The sequence below is a fragment of the Mastomys coucha genome, unplaced genomic scaffold (genome assembly GCF_008632895.1).
Source record: "Mastomys coucha isolate ucsf_1 unplaced genomic scaffold, UCSF_Mcou_1 pScaffold16, whole genome shotgun sequence".
In the NCBI taxonomy this organism is placed as follows: domain Eukaryota; kingdom Metazoa; phylum Chordata; class Mammalia; order Rodentia; family Muridae; genus Mastomys; species Mastomys coucha.
Genome location: NW_022196898.1, coordinates 31,183,693 through 31,206,169, shown reverse-complemented (window position 1 = coordinate 31,206,169; position 22,477 = coordinate 31,183,693). Strand labels below are relative to the sequence as shown.

The following is a 22,477-nucleotide window of genomic DNA, read 5'->3' as shown; positions in this document are numbered from 1 at the left end:
AAGTGTGTGTGTGGGGGGGGGGGGGGGGGGAGAGGACTGGATACACAGATAGATAGATAGATAGATAGATAGATAGATAGATAGATAGATAGATAGTATATGCATGTATGTAGGTATATATGTTCTCAGCTTCTACAGTCTTAAGACAGCGTCTTTCATTGTTTCAGCTGCTATTTTGCATATTCTATGCTTGATGGTCAACCATTTCCCTTGTCTTTATCACCCATCTTGCTCTAAGAGTGACCGGATTACATATGCATGCCACTGCATCTGGCTTTTTACATGGGTTCTGGAGATGCAATTAAGATGGTCAGACTATACAAACAAGTGTTCTAACCCTCCAGCCCATCAATTTTATCATCCCTGATTAATTTCTTTATTTAAATAATTTTTAGAGTGCTGGAGAGAGGGTTTAGCCATTAATAGCACAAATTGTTCTTACAGAGGACCTGGTTCATTTTCCAGCACCCACAATGGTCCCTCCCACAATCATCCACAGTCATGCATATCATGCCAGTTCTAGGGGATAGAACATGCTCCTGAGCTCCTCAGGCATCTGGCATGCATATGATACATATACATACATGCAAACAAAACACACTTAGAATATTAAAAGAAAATGAGGATTAATAGTTGTTAGCGTGTTCCTTGAATGTCCTGTGTATTCTGACAGGAAATAGGAAATTGATAGCAAAGATAGCCAAGCCTGACTACTATTATAATGAGGCTTATGGTCCAGTCTAATGCATGTCATGAACAGTATGTGAGTAATCTGATATGAACAAGGTGGTGTTGGGTTTAACTATAAAATGGCCGCCATAGGTGCATGTGTTGAATTCATGGTTCCCCAGATGGTGGTAATGATTGGGAGTTTATAGAACACTGAGGGTGTGGAGCCTTCCCAGAAATGAGTCCCAGTGAGCAAGCCTTGGAATTCTATACTCAGACCCCAACCCCATTTACTTCCCACTTACTGACTGTGGAAGCAAAGGCCAATTGCCTTAGGACACTGCTGCCACACCGTCTCATGATGATGGACACACCCTTGAAAACTATAAATCAAAAGAAATTCTCTCCCTTGTGTTGCTTCTTCTCAGTTATTTGATTAAAGAATCAAGAAAGAAAAGTACTAAGGGAAATGGCTACCCATCAAGGCCAATGTGTGATTCAATCTGGCAGTGTGCTTCTTAGTGAATTTTGGAACTGGTTTGGAAGAGGTATATGGAAAAAAACTTAGAATGTATGTCTAAAAAAGCCTTAGGATGCTGGAAGTTCAGTGTACTCCTGTGCTTTTGTGTTCCTGTGATGAGGACCATGGCCAAAGGCAAATTGGAGACAAAAGGGTTTGTTTTAGCTTACATTTAGTCCATCATCAAAGGAAGCCCAACTGGACCTCAAGGCAGGAATCCAGATGCAGAAACACAAGCAGGGACCATGGAGGGAGGATGCTTATTGGCTTGCTACTCAAGATTTGATCACCTTGCTGTTTTATACAACCTAAGCATGCCTGCTTATGAGTGGCACTGCCCACTGTGAGATTGACCCTCCCATTATGAATTATTCATCAAGGAAATGAACCATAGGAACATTCACATGCTAATCTGGTAGAAGCAATTCTCCAGTTGAGGTTCCCTCTCTGAAGATGACTCTAGTTTATGTCAAGTTGACCAAACTAACTCACCAATTGTCCTTTCATCAACTTGATATAAAAACACCTTACTATTGAATCTTTCCTTCTTTAATTTTCTGGAAGATCGCATGTTAATATCACAATGTAAAATAGAACTTTAAAAGTTCTAACATCTTCAAAAATCCTGTAATTTAAAAGATTAATGTCTTTAGGATATCTACTCTCTTAATTGTGTGCCTGTAAAACCCAAAATAAGTCATACACTTTATTTTAAGAAAGAAGAACCAGAGCATAGTAACAACATCCCCAAAGCAAAAGCAAAACCCAACATCCAGCATTATAAATCAGATGCTGTATGTAGCTCACTTCTGACATCTGGAACCCCATCTCGTCTAGGCTCCAAAGTGATTGGGCAATTGTATTTCTCTCGCTTTGCCATGTGCAACACACAAAGCTCATCTAGTAGGCTCAGGCTGGCTGTGTTCCACACCGGAAGCTGTTTTTGGTGTCCATGCCTCTGACCTGCCACCTCCAATATGATATTAAATCCACTGAACTTGGGCTGCCCCTTCACCAGAAGCTTTTCCTGGGTTCTTTTTAGTAACTTGGACTATGCAACATGGTGCCAAACCTCAAAATCATTACCATGTGGGAGACTGTTCCACATTTCTAAGAATGTCTGCCAGCTTGAAATGTGAACTTGGTTTCCTCTGGATCACAGCCTCTATATGTTAGTCTTTAGCAAACAATCCCCAGAAGATTTCACCTCAAAGATGCTGGTCAATTTAATCACAGCTAATTCTTCAAACTGACCAACACTTATTGTCCAGTAAAGCAAAGATTTAATTTTTATTTTACTTGGTTTATTTTCTTTTATAATGTATTCTCATAGAAATGTTTAAAATTTTAGTCTATCTGCCTCATTGGTTCTAGAACACTGCTGACAACATGTGTCAAATATTCTCACTCTCAGAAATATGTCTCCTTCTATAGAAGCTTTTCAATGTGGCCTTGGGCTTCTGGGCTTTTTCCTTTCCACACTAATAACAGTGATTGCAAATTAGTAAAGTTGCTATGTATCATATCTCTAATAGCCCTACTGTATTCCCACTGAGCATAAAGCCATGATCCAATTATTTATTGTGCTCACATGACTTCTTTCCTTACCCCCTGAACAGGCCCTTGGAGAAAAGTAATGAAGGATGCTCTGTGTTTTCTTCAACCCAAGGAGTCAACCTAGGGCCATATACAATTGTGTTGTATTATTGTAGTTGTAATCTTATCGCTTTTGTTTCAAAATTGTAACAATTTGTATTACGCTTTTATTAATGAGTACTAATTGTACTCATGAATGGAGTTCAGAGTAGTATCAATTCACTGATCAAACTCTATCTGGTTTCCTTGTAGATTCCCTCATCTCTAGTGGTCACTGTCCAAAGCCATGTAAACCATCTTTTTTTTTTTTTTTTTTTTTTTTTTTTTTGCCTACAGCACCCGGTATTCCCAGGCTGTCTCCCATCCAAGCAAGTACTAACTAGACCCGACCCTGCTTAGCTTCTGAGATCAGAGGACATCAGGCGCGTTCAGGGTGGTATGGCTGTAGACCACGTAAACCATCTTTAAGGTTTTAGCTATAAGAGGATATCTGTATCTGACTCATTTCATTTAACATAATACCTTCCAGCTCCATTCTTCTTACAGCAAATGAGGGTATTTTGTAATATTAGGTTTTTCAAAACCTACTTTTAATAAGGGTACTTAAATGTTTTAACTTCCATTCTAGCCCACCACCCACCAGAGGTAGTGGAAATAAAAGGTTAATAGGGCAAAAGAGGATGTGGAACTGCTTAGAAATAGTTCTTTGGAGCAAATCTAGTCTGCATTTTCAGGATATCAGCAGTTTAGTTCACATGAATCGGAAGAGGTAGCTCAATCCACTAGCTAGCACCATTCATGAATCAGCGATGACAGTCAGATCCAAAAGAAACCACTAGGCTCTGCCAATCAATCTGAGTCTGTGGAAGTAGCAAGAAGCCACCAGAAGTTCTTTGGTGAATTTCTCTCTATGAAGTCATGACAAGCGATGACCATCAAAAATGACAAGGGTAACCAATACCATACAGTGTTGTCAGTGAAGACCAGCATCAGCAAAGCTCAATAATGACCAGCAATGAATGGTAAGGCACAACAATACCATAGAGCATCATCTACTGTTGGGCTATATTTATACAAACATTACATCTTCTCTCGTGTCTCCTCTAGCAAAATATTACATGGTCTTTTCCCAATCACTTCCAGAAAAGTACCACGTGTCTGTTCTCAGCCAAACATCCTCTCATAAGACAGTTTCCAGAAAAATATCACATGATACCACTGAATTTCCAAAGAAACCAGAAATTTCCACTTCAGGATTTCATTCTCATTTCAGGCTGAATAAAACTCCATTTTGCATGTGTATCATATTTTCTTTATGTCTTCATCTATTGATGAATATCTAGTCTTAATTTTGTTTGTTTAGTTTCGTCTATCATTCACATGTAAGAAGCCAACTTGTACCCAGACTACTGTTAATTTGGCAGAAGCTCATCTTTTCTGCCTTTGCTAGTTTAAAAGTCTGGTTCTAGGTATACTGAAAAAAAAATCTTAAGTGGAGGGTTGGGGGTGGAGGTCAATTAGCAGAGTCTTGTTTTGCATGCATAAACTGGGGGGAGCAGAATACGCCTACAGTTTTATACTCTCAAAGGTCCTAAAAGAAGAGTTAAGAATTCAAGGTAATCCTTGGCTATACAGTGGCCAGTCTATGAAACATGAGACCATGCCTATAAATAAACAAGCAAACAAAGACTACCACTTGTTCTTATCACTATAAACTATCTATATAATAAATTTCTGCTATGAACTCACAAAATATACAATTCAAGCACAAGAAAATTAGCATTGTCTTTCTGCTTATAATGTTTTTTTTGTTTGTTTGTTTTTTGAGACAGGGTTTCTCTGTATAGCCCTGGCTGTCCTGGAACTCACTCTGTAGACCAGGCTGGCCTCGAACTCAGAAATCCGCCTGCCTCTGCCTCCCAAGTGCTGGGATTAAAGGCATGTGCCACCACCGCCTGGCTATAATGGTTTTTGTTAGTCTTTCTTTCTTCAGTTTCATTATTCACTTTTATTTCATTAAAACATTATCTATGAGAAAAATATTTTACTACTATTCTGTATATCTCAAAATAAACAAAACCATTTCCAGCTTTCATAAGACTTACAGCTTAAAATCAAATTGTTCCAAAATTATCATACAATGACTATTTGTAATTACACGAAATTCAGAGAACTATCAAAAATATAACAGAAGACTCAACATGATTTAGTATCTAGGAAGTCATCACTGAAGAATTACCCCTTAAACTGCAACCTAAAATATCCCATAATGGAGAGGGTAGAGAGGGATGTAGGGATGACACATCAGGAGTGAAGGGCTGGCAGGGGGTGAGGAAATGCTTATGTGATTCCTGATTGCTGCAAGACAGTAGAATTCAAGGTCAGAAATAAGAGAAGAAAATAAGCCACAGTTTTAAAAATCAGGGACTTACATATCAGTTCTGTGTTGCTTCTATAACTAATAACTATAAACAAGGTACCTTAAAGAAACAAATTTAATACAGTATATTTTTGTAGGCAACAAAACAACTGGACATGCTTGGCTGGATCTTCATTCTTTTCTGTCCTCCTCAGCTCACTCTTCTCTTTGAAACAGATTTAGCATTTTATTCTTTGCATCTCATTTGTCGGCTGAACAAGAAAGAAATTTACTTCAGAAAATCACTTGTGTTGTTGACAAAATTTCTTGCAGTTAAAGCTCTAAGACACAAAGCTTATTTTTTTAATTGCATATTTTATTTATTTACATTTCAAATGTCATCACCTTTCCTGGTTTCCCCTCTGGAAACTCACTATCCTATCCTCTATCCCCCTGCTTCTATGAAGGTGCTCCCCTATCCACCCACCCATTCCCTCCTCCCTGCCCTGGCATTCCCCTACATTGGGACATCTAGCCTTCACAGGACCAAGGGCTGCTTCTCTTATTGATGTCCTACAAGGCCATCCTCTCTACATATGCAGATGGAGCCATGAGTCCCTCCATGTGTACTCTTTAGTTGGTCGTTTAGTCCCTGGGAGCTCTGGGGGGGGGGGGGGGGGGTCTGGTTGGTTGATATGGTTGATTCTTTCTATGGGGTTGCAAACTCCTTCAGCTCCTTCGAGTCCTTTCTCTAATTCCTCCATTGGGGACCTTGTGCTCAGTACAATGGTTATCTGTGAGCATCCACTTCCATGTTTGTCAGGCACTGGCAGAGTCTCTCAGGAGAGGGCTGTATCAGGCTCCTGTCAGGAAACACTTCTTGGCATCCATAATAGTGTCTGCATTTGGTGATTGTATATGGAATGGATCCACAGGTGGGGCAGTCTCTGGATGACCTTTCCTTCAGTCTCTGCTCTACCCTTTGTCTCCATATTTTCTCCTGTGAGTATTTTGTTTGCCCTTCTAGAATAGCAACTTCAAGACCTCCAGTTTCTAAAAATCTGAGTTTGATCCTTTGCCACATGAGTTCCCACATTGCCTCTTGATTCACCAAATGACCAAGGAAAATCTTTGAAGCATATGCCAGAGAGATATTTGACTCACCTTGACTCTGTGCTATAGTTTAGAAGCCAGATGTAGACCAGCAGACATAAAGGGGAGTTTATATAAAGCTATGGGGACCAGGAAGGGAACTGATTCAAGGGGATTCACCATAGAGTCCATCCATTACATCTTACAGATCAGGCAAAATTATTTGACCCTTGACACAACCTAAGGAAATCTCTGAAGAATTATATGGGACAATAATGATCAGATTTCCACCTTCTGAAGGTGAAAAGGGAGGGAGTACAGAAGACCTCAGGATAGAAGGAACTATCAATAGCACTAGGAACCCATAAAGAAATGGACAAGTTCTGAAGACTTCAAAATACTGACAGGACTTAGGATGGATACACATAGGCAGTGTGGCTAAGCAGAGGTTAAATACAATGCCAAGGTTTCTGGGTATAAAGGGAGTATAGTGCTGGATACTGAAGAGAAGATTTGTAAATGGGAAAGAGAGCTACTATATGTATTTATTACATATGTATGTATTTATATAGTATTTGTAAATGGGAAAAAAACTGTTGAGTTTCACTTAGTACAGGGAGAGTGTGCTAGGTGTTATGTTCTGGGGATAGTGTCCAAAGCAGAGAGTGAGGAGAGCTCTAGGCTGAAAGACAAAGCATTCTTATACAGGTAGAAATGAATGTCACAGCAAGAGCTGCAGTAAGTGTATGAGAGAAGAGGCAAGGGAAGCACAGTCATGTTTCCAAGAGAGAAGTGGGTTGTGGTGGGAGAATGCAGTCGCCTGCCCGGTTACACTCCACTCCCCAGTGCACTGCTAGCCAAGGTGTGGAAAGTCCCAATTGCAGCTTTTCATTCTCCTCTCAATTAATTTGAGCAATAAGAGCAAATACATTCTTTTATTTTTTAATGCCATCATGGCTTCTACGGTGTCTCAAAAGAAAAGACAACCCCCAAAAGAAAGAAAAAAGATAAAATGAAAATGACAGATGAAGGAAGATTGTTGAAAGAAAAGTGAATAGACAATTATACTTTTATCAAGACAAATGGGTACTGCATTTGCATGAAGGGAATTTGTGCACTTTGAACTATAATTTGAAAAGGCATTGTGTGGAGAAGCATGCTGCTAAGCTTAGAGCTGGTCAAGGAGGGAACCATTAAGGTCACAGTAGGGAAAATGAAAAATGTCTGTCTGCTCATGACAAAATCATCACAGCTCAGATTCTATTATTTGAGGTAGATAGGTGCTATAGCACATTTTATAGCAAAACCCCAAACCATATTGTCAAGGAAGAAAATGCTGAATTTCATAAGTTATATAAGGAGAGTGTGGGAGCTACAATATGTCCTGAAAACTTTAGAGAGGGGGTAAAGGGGCAGATCTGAAATCAGTTTGATTTATCAGACAATAAGAAGGTAAACTGAAGAACTTGGAAAATCTATAAAGAGAAAGTAGATAGAATAATTTTAAATTTAATGTGCAGGGATAAATGGCATCCTTTATTCTACAGGTACAGTTCAACTTATCATTTTTTTATTAGATTAGTGATTACAGACACACCATTGGAGAAATGGCTTCATTACTGTCATTAAAGACAGCAAAGTCAAAGGATTAATGTAAAAGAGTTGAAAGGTTAAAACAGTTTTATGTCCATTTTCAGCATACCTGGTATAGTTACTGATAGAGCAGTTATGGTAGGTAAAAGGTTTTTGCAAATTAATAGAAAATATATGGTACTTATGAAATACTATTGTCTAGTACATAAAATTTACACAGATACTAAAAATGGATATGATGTAAATCCTTATCAAGCTTATGAAATTTGTAAGAACTAAGGCAGTGGTTCTCAACCTCCTTAGTGCTGCAACCTCTTAATATAATTCCTTATATTATGGTGGCTATTAATCATAAAATTATTTTATTACTACTTCATAACTGCAATTTACTACTATTATGAATTGTAAATATCTGTGTTTTTCAGTGGTCTTAGGTGCCCCTGTGAAATGGTCACTCATTCCCCAAAAGGGTCATGAACCACAAGTTGCTTGCTACTGGACTAAGGGATTAAATCATCTACAGTCTTAGGAATTTGTTAAAGTGGTGATGCTAATTCTAAAATACCATTTATTATTCTGAAATAAGATAGCTAAGCCTATGGCTAGAAAGACCTTATAATTTGGAGCTTATCATCAATTTGTTTAGTTTATTAAAAACAAAATGTGTGCCAGAAGTTCAGGATGTAACTTTAAAAAAGAGTTTTAATAACTTTAGTGGAGTTAGCTGTTCATGTAAAGGAACCAAACATCTGCCTGCATGGTGAAAACCAAATCAATACTGGATCCAAACTATAATGGAGTAATGGAAGAAACTGAAGTTGGAGAAAACTCGAAAATGGAGACAATTTTATTTCAGCACAATAAGTAACCACATTCAACTAAACAACTTGATGATATGGTGCAAATCATAAGATCTTTCATCATCTAGCCATGGATTAGCTCTCTTACTTCTGAAATGTAAATGATAACACATAATTAGCATAACCTTGGGGGGGAAACATGTAGTCTTACTTTTGAGGCAAGAATCTGAAAACTGACTGCAAGATTTCTGAGAAAATAATATTTTGGTAAATGTGTGATACCACTTTCAGGCAGAAGTGTTGCCTGTCAGTTTTCAAATGGGCCTGTACATAGCTTCACCTGGCAATCAATGCAAAGGAACATTAGATTGTGTCTCTTTCTTAGACTTTCATAGGTCTAATCTGCCCAGAGACAAATATCCCCTGTTCCACAATCATCTTATTTATATCTTCTTGCTAATTTTCAGCAGAAACTACACCCATGAGTGACTATGTTCAAGAAGCTCATAGAGAACAAAACCAGTACTGTGTGACCTGTGATGGGCACCTGAGGATGCTCTGAGAAGTGCAGCTACATCATTGTACTGACTGATGTCCATAAAACAACATCCCCATGAACTTTTGTTAGTATTTGTGTGTTTAATGTGAGACCAAAAACAATTCTTCATCTTATGTGGTCCAGAGAACCAAAAGTTTGGTCACATTTGACCTAAAGCATGAGGCAGGATTGAAAATTGGGTTTTTTTGAACTTGAATATTAGGCAAAACATTGGGAAACTGTGATATAGTGAGTTCATTTATCTTAGTGTAAGGATTCCCAGAAGACTAAAGTTTCTAGAATCCTCTCAGATCAGTTAGACATCTCAGATTCATTTGTTGGTTTAGACATGGCTTCCCTATGTAGCATTGATGTATCTCAAACTCATGTTCTTTCCCTTCTCTGATGTGGGATTAAAATATCATTAGACATATCACCAGTTATAAAAGCCTCATCTAGACACTTCTTAGTGGTAGTAAAGTACAAACCAATGAAAAATCTGTGTGATAGCACATTTTACTTGTTAGTTTGATTAGATCTAGAATTGATTAGGAAACATGTCCCTGAGTGAGTCTTTTAAGAGTATTTTCAGGAAGAACTTTAGACTGGGCAGCCACAGGCTCTTAACTGCTCTGGTGGTCGGAGAGCCATTATTGGACCAAGCATTCTATATTGTGTAAACAGTCTGATAAGCCCCCTTAATAACATATATTCCTTCTGTCTGTTCTCCTAGAGAACCCTGGCTAATACAGCCAGTTATAGTCTATTCCCTTCCAAAGTGGTAAATTAAATAAGCAAAAAGCCATTGGCCTGAGGCTTTGAGTTGCCAGATAATGCAACCTAATTTAGTACATAAACAAACCACAGACTAATTTAGGATTTTTTTTCATAGCAGCTAAATTTCAGCCATGTGTAGAGCACTCCCAGATAGTAAATGCCTGGATGCAACTGCTCAAACTGTGTCTTAAGTTTTCTTTCTTCTTGATGCTGTGGGTCTTCCACAGTTCCCAAAGGTACCCTAAGCCTCTTCTATCTCAAAGTGCTCCAGTTAATGAATTGATATTTGCCCAAATAAATTCTGTTAAATGTATTGAAAGCTTTGTGTTTTTTTTAAGTACCTTTATAAAACGCCAGAGAAGCATGCTTAGAAGCCAAGACTGGAGTTAACAGAGGAAACCACAAACCATAAAATGCAAATTGGGATTCATCTAGTCTTCAAATTATGAGCTCTTTAAGTATGATGACTCCTTTTGAGTAAAGCTCAGCACAGTGCTAATGACACAACAATCAATGTGAATAAGAATTTAATGAATGAGTGAACAAGTCTAATACTATTATACTGGTCAACTTTATCACTACTGAGGGAAAAGAAGGAACAGAAAGAGCCTAATCGAAGAAGGGCTTGTTTTATCTTTCAAATATTTAAGTTCATAGTTCTTGGCTATAATTACTACTCCTGATGAGAGAGAACATCATGAAGTCTAGAACATGTGGATACGCCTCATTGTATACAGGCAGGAAAAAGAGAAAGAGAAGGGACCAGGGTCTAAGTAAGTCCTTCAAAGACACATCCCAGTGATATAATTCCTTCATCATTTTCCGATACAGTAATGTTAGACATAGGCCAAGAATTCACATATGAGTCTATGGCAAACATTCCCTAGGCCAACTATAAAAATGACTGTAAGCTGGGCATTAAATCCACATACAAATTTTACTTAATTATTGTTTATAATATTACTGTGGAGCCAGAACAAAAGAAACTATGACAATCACAATGATGGTTGGTTATCCAACCTGTCAGCGTCTTCCGTGAACACATTACCCAGTCTCTTTCTCTTAATGCCTTCATTTTCTTTGTAAAAATATTTGTATATTCATTGTTATTTTCAAAGTTATTTATAATAAGCAAATATGAGCATTTATCACTGTTTGTTTAAAAAAAAATAACTGTTCTTAAACCTTGCCTGAACCATTAACTCTGTGACCTTGAATCCACAGAAGGAGAATCTTATGGTAAATTAGCTTGCTTCTCATTTGGAGAAGGCAAATAAAATTGTGCAGAGTGCTGTAGAAGCCTTCTGTGCACAGAGGGTATTAGCTTTTAGAAAATGTATTTTCCTCTACTGGAACCAGGTATGTCAGCCTCATTTCAAATCTCTACCAGCAGAATTAACTGAATATTTGCTACTATAATGAAATACATTAAATACATAGTTCTTTCTCAAGTTCTCATGACTATAACCTGTTTATGTTTTCGATTTGAAATGGCTACTACTTTTGCTTGTTTGCCATGTAATTCCAGTTGAGGCTGGAAAGATGTCTTAGTGCTTATGAATGAGTACTGTGCTTCCAGAATACATAATTCAGTCCCAACATGTACTTGGGTTCAAAACTACCTGAGACTCCACTTCTAGTGGTTTTGTTGCCTTCTGCTGGCCTCTGTAGGGGCCTGTGCCCACACAGACACAGACACATATATACATAAGATAAAGTAACCCATGCTCATAAAAATAGATATAGAGTAATAGTAACAAAAATTATCAATATGAATCTACTCATTAACGAGAAACACCAATTTGACTTATTTTATAACTGTTCTGAGTCTATATCTCATTTATTTCCCTATGTTTATATATTTTGTATATCCTATGTCATGTACTATCCATAATCTCTACCCCAAATTTTTAACCAAAAAATTTCATGTATATAAAATCATCTCATATTATTTTAGTAAGTACTTGTGTTTGATATGTGCTTACATAATACATATATCAGAATTTTATATTAATAGTTCCTATTTCTTGATAAGAAACTCTCAACTATATTTTTCACAAATTTCACAAATATCTTCTTTAAAATATATAAATAAAACTTACTAACCAAGATTCTACACCTTTCTTGCATGTATTATTTCACTGTTAGATTGTCATTAAAAATATTAAATTATGTGCTCCCACTTCTACTGTAAGAAACAATCATGAGACTAAAGGTGTAATGAAAGATGAAAAATAAAATGTGAAATTATTTGCTAATTTTATTAAAGCTTAGATTTCTAGAATTGTTGTAGAAAAGTCATCTGTGCTTGGAAAAGTGGAAAATACTGTCAAGTGTTAAAGTCTCCACTTAGTTTAGTGGATGAGTGATTGCAAGGCAGCTTGCCTCATGAATACATTGCAACCAAGGAACTTAGCTAGCTCTGACATGGCAGAACATATCCAGGAAGTGCCGAAGCTCACTGGCCTTTTGTTTATTTAGCACACAGTAGTGAGATGGTCTGAGCTTCTGTCATCTGTTCAATGCTCTACATACCGCAGAAAGTAGGAAATATGAAGATTTGTTTATTATCTTTAGCAGTCTTATTCCCTTAAGAAACAAACACAGACACACAGGCACAGACACAGACACAGACACAGACACACACACACACACACACACACACACACACGCACAGCATTTGAAAAGTATCTTTTGAGTTTTAAAAGCTTTTGCTAGTTCTAGTTGAGTATGTGGGAGGCAAATATTTGGTTTGCTTAAATGGGAATTTATGAGAAAAAATGAAATTTGAATTGGATGTTGGATAATGGGGAGGCTTGGCACAGAAGGAGACATAATGTAATCCAAATAATCAGGAAATGAAAAGGAGCATGTCACAACTAATTTTCACAAGAACACTGGATTGAAGAGAATTATTCAATTGAGGAAGTATGAAGACATGTGGGAAGCTTTGTGAGGCTTATATACATAAAAATATTGGGTCTAATACAGGAAAATCTTTCAGTTATCAATTGTAGGATGCATGTGATCAGCTCAGCATGCATAGTTCATATTTATTGAAAACTGATACTAAACTAATTGACAATAGTAAGAACAAGTCTTTGTGCCCATGAAAGCAGCAGTTCGGGCATAAAAATTCATGTTGAGAGATCTTAGCTTGTGTTCTGCCTTCACTGCTAACAACATTTCCAAGGAGGAGAGCTTTGTGGAGAAGTCCCGCATCTTGCCATGTGTTCTGTGTCAAGGGACTTAGCTTCAGAAATCTAGCTTCTTTCATCATGGAAGTCAACAGGCAACTTCATCCTAATAAAACTGATTGAAAACGGTGCTTCAGATTTGTGTCTAAGCAGACTGGTACATTCTTTAGTTCTTGGGAACCAGATAGATAATGTGGTGGTTTGAATAGGAATGGGTCCTATAAACTCAAGTGTTTGAATGCTTGGCCATAGGTAGTAGCACTATTAGGAGGTGTGGCCTTGTTGGAGGAAGTGTATCATTGTGGATATGGGCTTTGGCACTAAAGACTAGCCTCAGCTTGGAGAGCAGTTCAGGGAGAAGGGGTATCTGGCGGCAGCCAAAGAAATGACTTGAAGTCAAACTGTGGGTTATAAGCTGACAGCCCATGTTCTGCTTGAGACAGCTTTCCACAGTGTTTCTCCCTCTCCCTCTCCCTCTCCCTCTCCCTCTCCCTCTCCCTCTTCCCTCACCAAGGACTTAGAACAGCTATCTTAATCTGTTCATACTGCTATAAAACCCACATTAGAACAAATCTGTTTCTCCCTGCTTCTCACATTCGTAATCTGAGTCTCAGGCATGAGTATGGTTTGGGCTACTTTCCTGCTTCAAACACGGACACAACTCGCTACACCCTAGCACGGTTTATTTTTGCATATTTTATTAATCTCTTGGCTTGAAGGAAATAATACTAAATATTAATATCTTATATTTTCTCCTATATAATAGATACCTGTTATTATAGACAGGATTTTATCACATATTAAACACTAGGCTCACTTAGAAGCTTCTAAAAGAAATTGATAGCTGGGTGGTGGTGGCACACGCCTTTAATCCCAGCGCTTGGGAAGCAGAGGCAGGTGGATTTCTGAGTTTGAGGCCAGCCTAGTCTATAGAGTAAGTTCCAGGACAGCCAGGGCTACACAGAGAAACCCTGTCTCGAAAAACCCAAAAAAAAGAAAAAAAAAAAAAAAAAGAAAAAGAAATTGAAGTGCAGCTTCAGTTGCAGTAGATTCCCAGGGATAGAAGCTGTCATAAAAAGAAGCTGAGGCTTGGCATCACTTACTAAGTTGGAGTCCCTAAAGAAAGACCAGGAGACCATTGAGGGTGACGCTTCTGTTGCAATAAAGACCCCCGCATATGCCAGGATGGTGAATGACTACCAACACCAGTGGTAACAGTGGAGTAGAGCCAAGCCCAGCCTAAAAACTAGGGCCATCTAAGAAGAGGGAATATAAATTTGAAAAATTATACTTATAGTGATAAGGCTTGAGTACTGTAAGGGCATAAGCTCTATAAGTTGTATAAGGGAATTTTTTTCTTATTAATGATTTCTAACATGCAGTGATGGCCTAACAGGAGAAGAAGAAAGAAGAGCTTTAGCTGCTTTCCCAGGCCCCCTCATGCCTTCAAAACTGGTACCATGTGGAAGAGACAGTGCCTAATTTGGCTTCCAGCTTGAGATACATTCTTGTTCACTCCCCATCTGCAGACCACAGCTTTTGTGTGCTAACCCTAAGAAATACTGAGCAGAATATTTCATCTTAGTGATTCTGGTCTCTTCTTAGAAACAACTTCATTATAAAGAACTCACACAGAAAAATAAATCATGTGGCAAAACTAATCAGACCCAATCACATTTACACTTTCACTATCAATAAGTTGTTGAACACTTCATATAGGGCCAACTGTCTAGTCTCTCTCTCTCTCTCTCTCTCTCTCTCTCTCTCTCTCTCTCTCTCTCTCTCCTCTCTCTCTCTCTCTCTCTCTCTCCTCTCTCCTTTAACAAGTTATCTCCCTTTTTTGAACACACATATTATCCATAGAAATAACATAAGATAAACCTACCTACAAAATTAAGGAAAATAACTTTTGGTTTGAGTTATACAGGTACATGCCTCTGGTTAATTTTAACTTCTGTTAAGAAAGGGCTTTTGAATACATCCAATTAAATGTTGTTTAAAATAGCACCCAATTGCATCCCCTTAAAAGCACTGGCATTAAACGCTTTACTCAGCATCAGGATAAATCTGTCATCTTCATCTGCCTTTCTCTATCATTAATTATAATGAAGCTATTAGATTAACAATGAAGTTGCTAAATAAGGTGCACTGATTTTTACATCGAGAATTAAATGTTAAGGGAAATTATATCTTCCTTCACAAAAATTATGGAAGAATAAATATAGGATAGTAATGTCTGGCAATACCTTTCAAAGAACACCAAGAGAATGGTGGTGTTAAATAGGAGAAGGACACTGAGGACATCTGCACGTGGAGAGGTGTAGCTTGCATCACAATATCAAAGTTGAGTGCAAAATAACATGGAACAGGGAGAATTCTCAGTACAAATACAAAAGGAGACTTCAAGTTGCCCCTTCACTTAGGATTTCAATTCTAAATGAAGTTCATAATTTACTGTAGAAATCTAAAGAGAGAGAGTGAGGGATAAAGACAAAGAGAAAGAAACAGGAGACAGAGGGAGAGGGAAGAGCAAGCTAAAATGGGAGCCCCTTGGAGCCCCTGAGCTCTTTGAACAAAGAATCTCAAACATGTATTTAATACTAGCTGGCATCTGGACACCAGTTTGTCTGTCAATGGAGGACATCAGAGGGTGTGGGGCCAAGCACCTGAAAGGTGAGGTTGCCATTTTGCTTTGTTTGTGACCAGATTTCCAAGATAAATCTGTGCACAAACAGTTGGTATGCCATGCAAATAGCTACAGCTGCATTCCAAGCAGGCTTTGATTATAAAGAAAAGTTCACAAAAGAAATCATTTCCTGACTACTGCTCTGAATAGCAGTGTACACGCAAAGCCTTGTGAGTAATTAGTCCTTTCTCTCTCAGGGAGTTCATGCCTTTGAGATACTTGAGGTTTTAATTTCTAAAAATAAATTTTGAAAACACCAGACTAAATGATCTGTAAATTAATTTAAATGTCTTTCTATTAGGTCTCCAATATTGGACAACTATTTATTTGACAATTACTTGAACTATTCTGTGTTCCATGTGCAAAGGACACCTTACTGAATAAACATCCATAGTTTGTGTCTCATGCTTTCATACAAGTGGAACACAGATGCACACAAAATCGGTATGATGTATGAGTAAACTAAACTCTGTGTTAGGTAATGGTGCACAAGTTAGGAATAGGAGAAAGGTAAGAAAGGGCAGAGGGTACAAGTGTGGAATGGGGATGGATAGTTACTTCCTGTATCAGAGAGGACAGAGGGCAGTCATGGTAGATGACTCAGAATGTGGGGGATGGATTTAAGTACTTTAGAAGAAATGAGGGAAGCAAATACCTTGAAGAGCATCCCAGTGCAGGAAAGGCTAGCAAGGCCCTATGCATATATTATCTGGGAACTGATGCTATAGCACTGCTGGACTGGAAGGAGATGCTGATTAAACGATTATATTTTGAAAGACAAATAAAAGTGTGACAAGAAAAAGATGGCCTGGTTAAGACCACTTGCTGTTCTGCAGAGGACCTAGATTGGTCTTCATTACAAGCACAGGACTCTCAAGCAGCAGTAAGTCCAAGTCTAGGAGACAGGATGTCCTCCTCTGGTCTCTGTGAGCACTAAGCACATAGGTGGCACTCATACATACACGCAGGTGAAACCTCATCTGCACACCAATAAAATAAGTAGATCTTACATAAGGAAGCAAGCAAGCAAACAAAAAGAGGGACACTTGCGGGGTATGAAGCCGAGAGACAATGCGAACTGTGTATTGCTCACTGAGATTGCTTAACGGCTGCGACGGGCAGTGACAGTGTCACACTGGCTGAAGGGAGCAAATACTCTCACGGATCCAGGAGCCTTAACTCTCCTTTGAGACTTGAAGAGGTCCATGCTACCTTATTTTGAGAAATAGCCATGCACTTCCCAGAAGTCTCCGAGGGAAAAAGCTTCTGTCCTTCTATGTGAATAAAGGTTGTTGCAAGAAAACAAGATGTTTCCCCTTATCTTTTTCATAAAGTCCTAGCCATGAGAAAGGGCTGTCTGCTGATCAGCTGCATCACAGTCTGAAGAATCCCAGACATACACAGTATTTAGACACATCCTGAGAAATCTATGAGAAATATATTCTGCAGAGGGGTTCCAGCTTTCACAGCGCCCAGTTCTGCTGCTTGCATTATTTAACTTGTCCTTACTGGAATATTAGGTAATCAGAGTTCATATCCTTAGGAATCGTTGCCCCCAAACTCATTTGTAATAAAAAAACACATTTTGAGTCATGAGAGAGTCCAGCTGTTTGCACTTGCAAGACATTTTTATCTTCTCAAGAGTATTTGAACTTTCTAAGCCTCCCATTTGAGAGAAGAATGTTTATTGAATTAGAGGTTAATAAACCACGAAGGTGGGTGAGCCTATGTGATAGACTCTATCCTCTACTGTTAGGCTGTGACCAAGGACCTACGGCCCCATAGAGGGAGGACTGATCAAATGTAGTGTTGGGCAGAGATTGCTTTTGCTTCTCTGATAACATGAAGCTTGCTCAGATGAATGAAGAAATTCAAAACTCAGCTGAAAAACTCAAGGAATAAAACAGTCCTACAATATTGTCAACAAGCAGTTTGAGATAGAAAGCGAGCCAACCTCAAGTGTATCCAGTCCCCGTGGCTGTGCAGACCTTTCTGCCATTCGTTTGCATGGTGCACCTGCTTGTAGATGCTGGAAACAGCTGACATAAGAACCTCACAGTTTACCATTTACCATTAACAACTTTTTTCTTACACCAATCAATAAATGTGTACTGAGAAAGAAAGAAATATATTCAACATACAGAATGTTCAGAATCACACTTTGAAAGGTCTCGGTCTTTCGCATAATCATGTTAGGTAAGGTAATGCTGAGCACTTTAACACTTTGAAACTAATAAAATATCAGCTTGTTCTCTCAGAGACTCCTTCTGAGTATTTACCTCTGTTCTCAGTCTCCTCCTCTGCTTACCTCTGAAAACTGCTGTGTTAAATAATAAACTAGAGGAGGCATTTTTAATGCTTACTGCCAGTTTGATAAGGAACATTTCAAGAATACTACTAAGTGGTATATCATGGCAAGGTTTTACAAAGTTGTCTCTAGATTTTTCTCAGAGGTTCATAGGATTATTACCACTATTGAGTGAAAAAAAAAAGTGGGTCATGTCTGCTCACATGTGTATGCAGATGTACGCAACCACATGTGGAGGCTAGATCAAATGTCCTGTGTCTTGTTACTTTATCACTTTCTTCATCACCTTGGCCCAGAGTGTCACTGGACCTGGATCTATGTTAGTTGTAAAGAAGCTCATATGATCTTCCCACGTTACCACTATTGTAGCTCTGGGTTAACACTGGTGCATGTCTATATCCAAGTTTTTACACAGTCATTGGGGATTTAGACATAGGTCTCCATGCTTACAGCAAGTGTTTTGACCCATTGACCCATTTGCTTTGCCCCTCGGAGAACTATAAAGACTCCCTGAAAATCCACTTCTTTTTTCTTTTTTTGGTGATGTATGCTTGGTATCATCAAACACTTGCCTTCTTGTATGTTGCAGATCAGTTCGTTTAGATAAGTTCAGGGGATACTTACTGCAGAGAGCTTCCTTTCTCCTTGTTCATGAACTCACATGAATCGGAACCATCTATATTCTATGACTTGGTATGTATGAGGTAGACTCCAAATAGGAAATAATGGGTTCACAACACTGTTAAAGCATGAGCACTAGGCTTATTGCTGTAGCTCCTGGCTTGGTATTATTGTGGTACTTGTAATTGTGGAAGTGGGTGTTTCTTTGACTCTTTTGTCTATTCTTGGGACTCTTATTCCTGTTGAGTTGCGTTGTCCAGCCTCACTATGAGGGCTCTTGCCCTGCTTTATTATATTCTGTTTTGTGTGTTTGGTAGTTGCCTGTTGGAGGCATGCTCTTTCTAAAGTAAGACAAAGAGGGAGTTGATCAGAGGAACAGATAGTGAGAGCTAGGAGAAGTGGAGGAAATGGAAACTGTGGTCAGGATATTTGTATGAGAAAAGATTCTATTTTCTTTAATACACACACAGACACACACACAGACACACACCTATAAGGTCCAATTATGTCCTTTTATATGATTATATAAATGTATAATTTATATAAATACATAATTATAATAAATATATAATTGGAGCTATACTATACAGGGGATAAGGCTCTTTCCAAAAACCATAAGATATTAAATAAAAATCCAGTGTCATATGTGGGATACCACTCCTGGAGTTGTTAGTCAAACAATGCAGGCTATAGCATTGCTCTTAACTTCCCACCAGAACTTGATGGTAAAGCCTTGTTTCTAAAGGTAGCATATACTTTGATCACAGAGCTTAAAGAAATCAAATTGTTAATCACCAAGAATTGATAGTTTTACCTGGTTGTGAATACTGTGTGCTACAAAGATGACCAGAGATGTGAGCTATGCCCATGAATGCATTAGTGGCACAAGTGTCAAAGGTAATCAGCCACTTTCTCAATAGATTTCAGGTCCAGTCCAAAGAAGGGCAGGTACGGTAAATCTGGGCAAGAATTCACAGTTGTGGGGCTCATAATCTCCAGAGACGATTATGATCAAGGTGCTCAAAATAGTGACGGTGGAGTGCTCCTCTGCAAACTCTATATCTGTATCACATTCTCTTCTCTCAAGGGTCAGCAGCCTCTACACAAAACGAACAGAATGATTATAAGAGCCAGAGATTGGAGAGAGCCATTGTGAAACAGTGTCTTCTAAACATGATAGCAATCTGCATTCACTTCCGCTCGGGTTTCATGTGAAAGACTTATTTTTTTTGTTGTGGTTTTGTGTGTGTGTGTGTGTGTGTGTGTGTGTTGTTGTTGTTGTTGTTGTTGTTGTTGTTTCACTTGTATTTCTTTTTTTGGAGGATCATTATTTTTATTCATTCAGCACATTTTTACGTATCTGTATATGCAAGGCAACTGTCACAAACACTGGAGACAGAGAGGTAAGCTAGCACATGAAAGACTTATAGGAGATCAGGCCAATCAGTGTTCTAGCATAAAGGGGCTTGGGTCATGGAGCACCACTCCTAGTTGAGGAACTATTGATTGTTGACAGCTTCTGGACAAGGAATAGTCAATTTTAAGAGAGTGGCCCTGGTGAGTCAACCATGCTGTAGTGTAAGCCCCACACCCATGAGGACATGGGCAGTGCAAATGTGAGATGGAAAGTGACTTTATAAAAGAAAAGGGGAGAGGGGGTTGTGAAGCATGTGCAGAAGCTGAGTTGATCTTGGAGGGGTAAAGGAATATGTGAAATGTGCATGTACGAAATTCTTAAATAATTAAAATAAAAGTATTACATTAAAAATTTTAAAGTAAAGAAAAGGAAAAAAGTATAATATATCATCCCTGGGCTCCTAAGAATGGAATCTAGTGGCATACTCATTATATGCCATACAATGGAATATGATGGGAAAACCTTGGCTTGGGACGTGTCTGTGTTGGTTAAATGATGCAATCTGCTTCAAACAATTCTGTCATCAGAGCCCATGATTTTATGCTTCTGTCTCTTTGGTCTCTTTCTAGTTTCTATCCTTTCTTAAGCCCAAGCAGAAGCTAGAAAGCCCCGAGAAATGGATGCCCTGCCCAGAATCAGGCTCCTGAGGCACAGTGCGAAGCAGAGAAATGGAGCTTGCCACACAGCTTCCTCTTGGATACTGATATACATATTCAGCTGAGTTAAATGAAAATGGCCAACAGGTTGGAACTCTTGATGGGCCCTTTTTTTTTAAACAACCTTGCACTAACATCATTTTCTTACAAAGGCCTCATGAGGCTTCTTCATTAAGATCCCAGCATGTGCAGCTAGTTTCTGTCAGGCCTTATCAATCTATAATATTAGCCTTCTGTTATGAATAGGTTTTTAAAATGTATGTAACTTTTGGATGTCTTGCCTTAAGTTAATAGAACTATTTAGGTGTTGAAAGAGATTTATAACCTGAGCTTGAAGCAAATCAGTACGAATGAGGAATCTTGGGAGGGTGGCTATTGGCACTGTTCACATTTTATATTATTCAGGAAATACAGTCCTGATGTCATTAAAATTTAAATTAATCTCTTTGGAAAGAAAACATCAATTAGCCCTGATAGATGTGATGATTACGTAACCTCCTAATCTAGACGAATCCTCACTGAGATGATTCCACAAGTTGTTTCTAGGAGACCACCAAAATAGTTATCACAGATGTAACATGACGGATCTGTGTGCAAGAATGAGTCTATTGGTGGGGTGGGGCTAGCCTCAGCTCATAGTTCCATGTATGCATTATTGAGGCAGCAGTCAATTTATGAAGATGTGAGTATTTTCTTCTGAAAGGTGCTTAGTAGCTCAGTTGGAAAAGTGTTTGTCTAGCTTGACAGACCTAAGGATTGATCCTTAGCACAGGATAAACCCGATGTATTGATGCACATTTGTAATGAATACCAGCAGTGGTGGGGTGGAGGCTGGAGTATCATAAGTTTAAGGTTCTCCTTTGCTACATAACAAGTTCAAGGCCAGTCCTGGCTACATGAGATACTTTAACAAAATAAAAATAAAATAAAATAAAAAAGTAAAATAATCAACCAGCCACAATAATAATAGTAACAAAATAATAAAAGTCAAAGCAGCAGGATGCAGTAGTGACCTTTTGTAATCCCAGCATTGAAAGAGCAGAGACAGGTAGATTCTCAGGCCTCACTATTCTTAAGGAATTAGTCTTCTTTATACTAACTGCAACCATAATTTTTCTCAAAATAAATATGAACAAAAATAAAGTTTTTAAAAGGCATCTTAAATTTGAAATAAAATACTTGTGTCGTTCGTTCTTAAATGTATAGCCTGTTCCCTAAAGCTTTTGTTAAATTACCTCTTCAGAACATTGTTCCCTTTTTCTTTTTGGAACAAAAGACAATTGTTTCGATCTAGAGCTAAAAATTTCTTCCTGATTTGAAGACACATAAATATAGAATTGACAGTATATTATTAGTGTCATCTTATCAAATACACTCTTCAGTCTGAACTTTCCATGGCAGATTTTGAGTGCATAATTTTATTGCTTAGGTTTGAAAAGAAAATATCAAATGAGCTTTGGAAGGTCCATTTGAAAGAAGAGTAGAAAGGCAATTTAGAAAGAGAGATTGTGAATTACACCCTAGGAAAAGCAACGTGAGACCTTTCGAATACCTTTTTTACAATGTAATAAATATAATACATTGTAATTGTTAAAAATGTTTAAAATACAATGAAAGACAGAGGAAAAGAATACCATTAATTTTGGAA

At 38.2% G+C, this 22,477-nt stretch overlaps 1 pseudogene; it reads right to left on the bottom strand.

Annotated features, from left to right (window-relative positions):
* Positions 1–3,112: 3,112 nt before the first annotated feature.
* LOC116094546 lies at positions 3,113–3,235 on the bottom strand (annotated as a pseudogene).
* Positions 3,236–22,477: the final 19,242 nt, after the last annotated feature.